Here is a 10,197-nt window from a genome sequence, read left to right as displayed (position 1 = left end):
GAGTATGCCAGGCATATGGGCCCAAGAGAACGCTAGGGGGCCCCAAATCTAAAGTCCCAATCTCGACTGTACATCTGGTCATTTTTTTAAACCTCCTGCTCTCAGGAGACTTTTCACTTACTATGTCCAGTACATGCGTTTCAGACTTACTTATAAGTCTAAGCAGCTATGTGGGCCGCAACTAGGCAAACAATGTCACATTGGGTGAGGGATGCTATTACCCTAGCTTAGGTCAAGCTCCACCTCTAGGAGTTAAAGCCCATTCAACCAGGGTGGCTGCATCCTACAAGGCTCTTGCCAAAAGTGTCCCCTTGCAGCAAATATGTGATGTGGCAGCCATTTCTTATGCGCATGTTTATCAGGTTTTGTGGTTTATGTCTATGCTACTCTGCTTTAATTGAACATCCCGAAGACGTGTCTGAGACCTCTTCAATGTTTGTGTCACTTAACAACTTAAAGGGGTCCAGTGTGTCTGTGTTGGTGTTCTCGTTCCTGTAGCATTAGGAAACGCAGCACTAAGTGGAGCTTTTGATAGGGAACACCTCAGGTTACTCGAGTTTAACCCTGTTCCCTAAAAAAGCATGAACAAGATGCTGTGCCTCATTGTCACACAGTGTGCGTGTTTGGACATCAATTCAGACAAAGACAAAACCAGAAGGTGTGTTCATGGCATGTCTATTTATAGCCTCGCAGATGCGTGCATTCAGACGATGTCACCCGCTGAGGTTATTTAAGCTAAATCCTTGATGTTTGACATACATGCTTTACAACCGAACAAACAAAGAATAGCATTATAAAACACAGTATCTTGTTTCCGCCTTTTCAGGGAACAAGGTACACTCAAGTACAGTGGTACCTCGACATACGAGTGCCCTTACATACGAGTTTTTTGAGATACGAGCGGTCACTCGGTCGATTTTTTTGCTTGATACGCAAGCAAAAACTTGAGATACGAGCTCGAGACGCCGCTGCTAGATGGCGAATCGAAGCCAGAAAGCGAAGATTGTGTCAAAAATTAAGATAAGCAAAAAAGAAAAAAGTTAAAATTGTAAAGTTTAGGGATACGTAGTGTACAGGAGTTATAGTAAAAAAAAAATTAGTTTTCCTTCCGCCTCCGCTTATCGCCTCTACCCATCCCTCCCACCCCCCGCACACTCACACACACACACCCACACACACACACCCACACACACAAACACACACCCCACCTGCGTTTTCGTTAGCTCAAGTCGTCTCATCTCCAACGAAAATACACTGAATAAAACCTTATTATATCTTTACATTCTCTTTTATTATGTTTTTATACAATATTTGTCATTTATAAATACATTTTTCCTATTCAAAAACAACTGGGGTGGCATTTTGGGGGCTGGAACGGATTAATTTCATTTCAATTAATTTCAATAGGGAAATTTGCTTTGAAATACGAGCAATTTGACATACGAGCAAGGTTACGGAATGAATTAAACTCGTATGTTGAGGTACCACTGTAACCAGAGACGTTTCCTATAGTGTAACATTCAGGCTTTCTGATTGGCTGCCAGCTCTTGTCTGTTACTGTGAAGCCAGACCTACCTTCTGCCAAAAGTTAGTTTGTTGGATGAAATATAGCACATAGTACAAATTATCCACCCATTCTAATGCAAAATTTAAGCAATGTACATAAAAAATATGCTGATTTGAAAGCTACTGAAGTATATATAGCAATGTAATCTTATGCATTTTTTTTTGTTTAACTCAAGTAATAAAATGGTTCATGCGGGTAATATTAACTGAAAACCAGTCATTTATTTTGTTATTTTTACTACAAAAAAAAAAAAGGTATTTAGCAGGTTGTAGCTAAATATAATGTCAGTGTTTGTTAAACAATATCTATAGTCTGATGCTTGCTAACTAATGTAAAATCCCTAGCTTAAGTAAATGCAAAATGTTTTAGCTAAAAATAAGATATATTATCTGTGCTGATTGCTATAAATCCTCTGAAAACAATTACCCTGTCTTGCTATACAGTGTTATTAGAAAGCAAAAAGCAGACTATTTGAAATGTTAGTTGTCTGATGGTTATTGATGGTATTTTATTTTCATTGCACATATTACCTTTCCATATTGCTCTGAATCAGTGTATGTGTATCAGTGCATCAATAACATCAACAAACACTTCTGTTTCTGTGTTTAGTTTTCAGCACAGTAAACACAGATGCTTGTGTTTTGTTTGTCTCACCAGGAGCAGTGCAATATCTGTGTAAGGATGTTTTTAGGTTAGTTTTCAAAAGTTAATTAAGACAAACTACAGCTGTTACAGGACTCGATGCTGGGACAGTGTCTCCATCTAGCGGTTACACAAACGTATAAACATAAACGTATATACATTTTTTTTATTTTATATATATTTTTTTTTTTATGAACACAGGATGATTACATGTATCCCTTATTGCTTGCAAATGTATGCTGAGATCTTCCAAAAAGTCACTTTGTGGCCATATGATGTATTATTTCATACAAACTCTATTGTCATCCAGCCACCATTTCCTGCACAACACTCACATCACTGCAAAATAAGGGTCATGGTGATGTCCAGGTAGCAAATGGCTGCAGTAGCCAGAGTTTATTACATATGTGACGTGTGTCCTTGCCAAAACCTTGTCAACTGGCCAAACCTTCCCAACATCTGGATCACTACTTCTAGGTGCACATCCCAGAACCTGCTTCATCATTGTGCAGTCGCTCACTTTCGAGAGTAACACCTAGCAACTGATCTATCTGACATCAGAAATATTGTCTGGATGAACCAAAGATGCCAGTGTCTAAAAACAGGTAAGAGGACCAGCTAGACCACTCTGTAGCTTGTTGATTTGTTCTTATGTCACATGAGAGCTTTCTTGCACTCAACTACACTAGTGGCACATTTATGGATGTGGTGATGGAAGACATGCAGGTGGTTGTTTTGAAAGAGGCAGATGCAGAGGACAGAGTGATATGGAGATGGATGATCTGCTGTGGTGACCCCTAACGGGAGCAGCCAAAATAATAATAATAATAATAATAATAATAATAATAATAATAATAATAATAATAATAATAATAATATTGATGATGATGATGATGATGATAATAAGGAAATAAAAAAACGGCTACTGGCATCACAGGGGTTACATTTGTATTTGTATGGCAATGGTCAAGGTCAATGTCATATGATCAGGTCATATTCTTGTTGTAAGGACTTGGCATGCATGCACATAAGCTCAAGAAGGTATCTGCCACTCCTGACAGGTATAAGGAGTGAAATTTAGCTTTTACCTGTATGAATTGATAATGACCTATATGTGAAAGAATTATGTTAACACATTAAGTGGAAATTCACCTGTAAAAACAAGAGTAATGCAGTTATTTATTTACAAATTTAAAGATTGAAACAATAATTAATTTACGCCATGGCTACACGATTTAACCTTTTCTAAAACAGGTTAAAGGAAGTCGCATTATCACATCCTCACGTTGTTTGTGCTGTCTTTTCTTATAAAATATTTCTTACACCTAAGCTAAAGGCATGACAGTTTGTTGTGAAATTGAAAAAGTCGGGATTTGTGACACATTTCATTTGCAAGTGTTGTAAATTATGGTTTATGAGTTATTTTTAATGTAATTAATTTTGAAATTATAATAGATTTTAAAATATACACAGTATACACAAATATACACAATAAAACTTATAATATACACAATTTTTTAAACTAGACCAACAATAAATAATCTGGGATTCCCTGGAAAAAAAAGTAAATGCTCAACAGTCGCCTGCCACAATTCATGAAGTAAACTGAAGTGAACTGAAGTAAAGTTACATACTTCAAGTAAAAATCTTGAAGCATATTGAAGTTAGTGCATCTAAATATTTTTAGTTCTACTAAAATGATTTAATTCCTACTACATTCCTATTTTAGCTGTTATCCACTAATGATTGCCAGTAAGCTAAAATGAACATAGCCTAGTGTGTGGATGATTGTAAATAATTAGGCAGGAGATAAATGCTTCAAGATTTCACTAATATATGTGTGTTTTTTGTGTTTAATTTGGGTAGCTAATTTAGAAGTCATTGATCTACTGTATGTAACCATAAAACCGAATCTTTCTCTGTGTGGCTTAAATTCTTGTGACAATAAACATGTGTATGCTAAATAACCAAATGCTATATTCAATAACCACATGTAACCAAATGCTAAAATAAAAAGTCTATTATTACATAAAATGATGACAATTGCCCCAAATTATTAAAGGGACATATATATAATATTGTCTCTATAGTCAAGTGTAAAATCTCTTAGACCCACACATTGATAAAAGGCGTTTGCACTTACATTTATGCTAAAGAGAGAACAAGAGATAGACCCTCCGATAACTGTGGTCAGTAGCAGTCTTTATGAAGATTAATGAACAGTTTGATGATTTTAGGCCTCTCCATGAGATCAATGAATGCAATCCTCACAGGGACAAATAGAGGAACATCTCACACACACATAGACAATACACATACAAACACTGGCCATGGGGTGCATGTTAAATGTCCAGGTGGTAATCAATGTAAAGAAATTAGCTATTGATTGTGTATGGTTCAGTAATAGGTTACCAATGGGTTTGCTCTTTTAGAAAATTTCAATACCCTCTCCATGGGGATAAAAGCATAATAACTCTATCCAACCACAAATGAAGCTGTGAATACAAAGACCAGTGGCCCATAAACCTACTGTGAAACTTTTATGTAATACAAAGATCATTAAGTATTTTATGAGAGTCTGGACTTTGTATTGGATTTTCCATAAATTTGATGTATATTGATCTATATAGAAAAAAATAAATATTTGAATATATTTTTTTTGGAACATGCATACGGATTACCATCTTCATTCGAAAATGATACTTTAGTATTCTTACTTATAATTCATTCAACAATTTTAAAGGGAATTGTGTATGTTAAATTTTTACTGGACATTCAAAAATTAGCATCATAAATCAACCCCATGCAATGTATATACAGTATTAAGTCACCTGATCTTTCCTGCTATATGTGGTTCTTTACCAAACTGTTAACCAGAGCTTGATGCACTTAATTGTACAGGACGTCTTTGGATGCGATATAATACAATTTTGCATTCACTTGAACTTGGAAACCCAAACCTGTTTCAGCATCGCAATGCCCCTGTGCACAGTGAGCTCCCTGAATATAAAGTTTACAAGTTTTGGAGAGGAAAATCTTAAGTGGCCTTTCTATAGAGCTCTGATCTCATTCCTACTGAACACATTTAGGATGAGTGTGAATGCTGACTGCACCCCCAGGTCTCCTTACCTACATCAGTACCTGCCTTTCATAATACCCTTGTGGCTGATGAACACAAATATTAATAAGCACACCAGAATCTAGTGGAACATCCTTCCCAGAAAAGTGAAGGGAATTATAAGCGCAAATTGGGGCTATATATATATATATATATATATATATATATATATATATATATATATATATATATATATATATATATATATATATTTTTTTTTTTTTTTTTTTTGATTTAGAGGTTTTGAGATGGTTTGGACATGTGCAGAGGAGGGACATGAGGTATCTCAGTAGGAGAATGCTGAGGATGGAACCACCAGGAAGTAGAAAAAGAGGAAGACCAAAGAGGAGGTTTGTGTATATGTTGAAGGAAAACATGTAGGTATTTGGTTTGGAAGAGGCAGATGTAGAGGACAGGGGGGGGTACAGAGACAAATGATCCACTGTGGCGCCCCCTAATGGTAGAAGCCGAAAGAATTAGATTTTTAGTCCAATGTCTGTGGCCCCAGATACTTTTTCAGTAAAACATAATAGGATCTTTAAAGCAACTGAACAGTAAGTAACAGCTACATATAGTTATATAATACTTAAAATAATATATTATAGTTAAAAAAAAAGGAAGGAGTATGTTTTTTTCAAGCAAGGTTTTATACAAGCCTATCTGTTTGGCGATTAATCACGCAAGGTGAAAAGTGTCCACTCCTCCTCTGGCCTAAAGGACTTCCTGCATTACTTATTAGCCAGTGTGATAGAGTTGCTGTTTCTAGGTAGAAGATGGAACCCCGGCAACATTTGGGGAGCACCGTCATAAATCAAGTTACAGATAAGCCTTTCTTCATCCACTTAACGCTGGTTCCCTCTGCCTTAAGATCATTACAGTAAAAAAAGTGACACATTTGATTGATTAAAATGGTGCCTGGCGACGTGGGGTAAATCACACTAAGTGATGTGACACCCCAGTTCCTCATATCATATTTCTGTCAGGACAATGATGGTAAAAAGGGTTGTCACTGCGTGATATCTGACAACTCGAGCCATTCAGTGCAATACAAGACCAGATTTACTGCTGGGTTAGAGAGAACTGCTATAGAAGAGCTTGAGAAAAAAAAACCACGAGGCTGTTGTTGTGTAATGTCACTTCTCAAACAACCATAAATTTCATTAAAGAGGACTTGTAGATCTCTAACAAACTGTCATCCATGAAGGTGTTTACCATTCCAACATGTCTTCCAAAACTGTTCGACACTTGATTCGTTTAAATTGCAGTGTAGATTCTTGGCCTAGTGTTAATTCCTTTTATATGAGGGTGCATTGATATCATTTACCTTTCATTACCACCAGAGGGAGCAAGATTTACAATGTACAAAGGTAAAGGCACATACAACTGCAGACAAACATCTGGTGTTTTTTCTTTAAGTGTGTGCATGTGTGTGTCTGAGTGTGTGTCCTTAGTGACAGTTTATTTCCTAAATTCTTGCTCTCTTTCTCAACTAGACCACACCAACTGTATATATACAAACCACTTGAAATACTTAAAACCTCAGTCTTTTTATGGACCCTACACTGTCCAAGTCTTGTTTAGACACAGACATGCAAATGTCTCTGTGGAGAATGGAGTGATGAATGCGAATTAAGGGGTGGAAACTAGGTGTGGGTGTGTTTCATTTGAATGTGCAAATGAAATCTGGCCGGCTCAGCATGAGTTAACATGGCCCTGATCTCCACATTAATCATGAAGTGTCTTACTTCAAGAGAATGTTAATGTGTGACCAAATGAGAGCGAGTGAACTGATGCCCGAATGCAGACCTGCTGTATTGCGTTTTCTTTTTGTGATTTTAGCACAATAATGCTCTGTTAAACGGCACAGTTCTGTTAAATGGCATTGTATTACTCACCTCATTAAAAAAAAAGTCAACATAATTAAAGCCTAAAGTTATTTACATCATTAGTTACATCATTATCACATGATAAATGTCAGCTTTAATAAATCATCAAATAAAAAAATACAGTAACAGTAGCTAAAAAAATCAAAATATTGTATTATGTATTATGACATTTATTTTGTGTGACTGCAAAACTACATTACATTATGACATGTGAACTATCTGAACTTGCTTTCAGCTTTACCTTTGAATTTGGCTACCTAACAAGTAAAAAACCATTAAGATGTCGGTTCACTGCACATTTACCCATGTTTAAACTATGTCTCCTGAGATTATTCATGTAGCTTATTTCATTTATTTAAAAAAGTAATACACTTTTGTTGATACTTATGGTTTATTAATTCTAAATTACCCAGTTGTTTACTAGTTACTATTGTGTGTGAATATGGCAGTAAAAAGACTTTAAATTTGTTCCTTATAATTATAATTTAATCTCCAAAGAGTGAACCAGTGGCAGCTGTGACAAGGAAAAACTCCTAGATGGCATGAAGGTGTAACCTTGAGAGGAACTCAAAAGGGAGCTCATCCTCATCTGGGGGGCACAAAATGTCAATTGTGTAGTAGTAGATTGTTGATATTAATTGTCTATCCTCAAAGTTTTTGAGTTGCTTAGTAACTTCATGGATCTTTAGGTGATGCTGAAGTTATCTTTGATTATCAGAGATAACAAAACTGTAAGTGCAAACATTGATCTTGGAATTGAATAAATTAATAATAACAGTAATAATAAAACTACTACTACTAATTCTACTAATAATAATAATAATAATTATAATAATAATAATGATAATAATATAGAAAAATGGAAAACGCCAAACTGGAAAAACTAAATGTTTATTTATTTATTTATTTATTTATTTATTTATTTATTTATTTATTTATTTATTCATTCAATTAAATTTATTTATTCTTTCAATTTAATGTATTAATTAATTTGTTATTTTTTTTGCAACCCATGTATTTTTTTCTCAAGATATCTATTAGTCTATTTTTTCAAGCAAAAGGAAAAATCTGTGTGACTTTTATTTTTTCATTTTGCACACTAATAAAAATCCTCTAAAAAAATGTTTGAGATCTTTATTACACCAGTTTATAAATCCTTAAATTATATGTGAAGTGGATTCTTTCTTGTCTCATGTACTGTTTTGTGGTAACGTTCGTGTGCTGTCAAATGTGCTTTTGATGTGATGCGAATATATTTATTTTTCTACCAATTGTGGATGATTGTCAAAAAATATTCCCAAAAGAACAAAAAAGTCATATTGTATCGAAAAGTATGAGAAATGAAATAAAAGCAACTCTTATGCTTTTTCATTTCTTTCAGCGTTTTTTTTGGCCACTAGATGGCACTGTTAGCTCAACAATATCTATGTAAAGTCATACTCCACATAGTAGAAGCAGTGCAATAATTTTCATACTGAGCGAAAGTCGCCATTGCTGTTATCTTTTAATAGATTTGTACATGGGAGGAAAGCAGGTGCCTCTTGTTAATGTGTCCAATTGGCCGAGTTGCGTATGGAATGTGGCACATCCATCACTGTCTGGTGCAGTGACACCCTGTCATCCGCCCTGAGCAGGCGCCGAACAGATGAGGCTCCTCTTTGAGCGCCTTGCATAGTCGACGCAGTATGCACACACTTTGAAAACACACACACATAATTTCTATCTTGTGCAAATGATTTTGTGGTTGTGGTACTGTAGCACTGTGATGAGATATTTTCATGAAATCTATGAGAATCATCATGGTATATAATGATGCTAAGTCTATAACGTGTGGCGACAGTATTATCAGGGCCTGCTATCCAGATACAGAAAATAATAATTCACTCATGGTGAAACTGTTTTAGAAAACCTTCAGGTCTGTGTACATGATATGAGGATAAATATTTAGTGGTGGTTTATTATTTATCGCTTCCTTTGCCTGAGGTGAGGTGCTTTAATTGTGTGTTTCCCCGTTAGTTTTTTTCTGACAAACCGCAAATCTCTCTGGAGAATCCAGCGCAGTAAATCGCATTATAGTCCATCACAAGATCAGTTTATTTGCTTGTACCTGGTATGTATAGACTGGCCTTTCAATACAAGAGGGGAGAAGACTTCTCTTTGCAGCACACTATATGTACTAACACTTCCTACGAGGAAAGCTTTTACTGTGTTAATACCTTGTTAGGGCTGTTTCAATCTGAGAGGTCAATGTCAATACCACTTAAGAACAAGAGCTTGATTTTACCACTGTGGATTTGTGCAACCTCTACCTTACCTTCTCATATCTCCCTGAAGCCCATCTGACCCACATTTCTGCTTTCAATGCCTCTAAAAGTATAAAAAACTGATTACATGAATATGGGAACATTTTGATGCAAGGCACTGACACACTGGCCCTTGGCCCTCGTCTTCGCTTTATTTTTTTCATTTTCTGATTTTTTTCTTTCACTCCTTTTTATCATGGCATAACTTCTGAGTTCAGGTTCAGTGCTTGTTTTAGGTGTTTTGAAACTAACGAAGGTGCTGATGTCAGAGGTCCTCCCGAGGCCCCTTATATAATGCGGCACCTTTTTCTTGAGACCATGCAGGTAATTGCAATCGTCAAATCTATTTGAGCATCTTTGTATGGAAAATAACACATGCCCTGTGCTCTGCACTGTGGTCTGAACAAGTCTTTGTGGGGTTTTCCTTCCTTTATGTGTGCTTAAGTGCATGGATGCCGGTAAAGGCATTCACAGTAAAAGGCCGCGAGTTGGTCAATGGAAGTGGTGGTAATAAAACACCACCACTTAGTTTCTGTGGGTATCAATTTAGTTGAAATGTAAGTTAGCCCACAAAAAAAAAAAAAATATGGCTCGGCTACCAGGCTACCAGTGCTGATGATAAATGATGACCTAAAGTATGAAATTAGATACAAATAATGGACTGTGTGCCTTCATGCTAGT

The sequence above is a fragment of the Silurus aristotelis genome (genome assembly GCF_946808225.1).
Source record: "Silurus aristotelis genome assembly, chromosome: 23".
In the NCBI taxonomy this organism is placed as follows: domain Eukaryota; kingdom Metazoa; phylum Chordata; class Actinopteri; order Siluriformes; family Siluridae; genus Silurus; species Silurus aristotelis.
Note: the sequence above shows the minus strand (reverse complement) of the source record.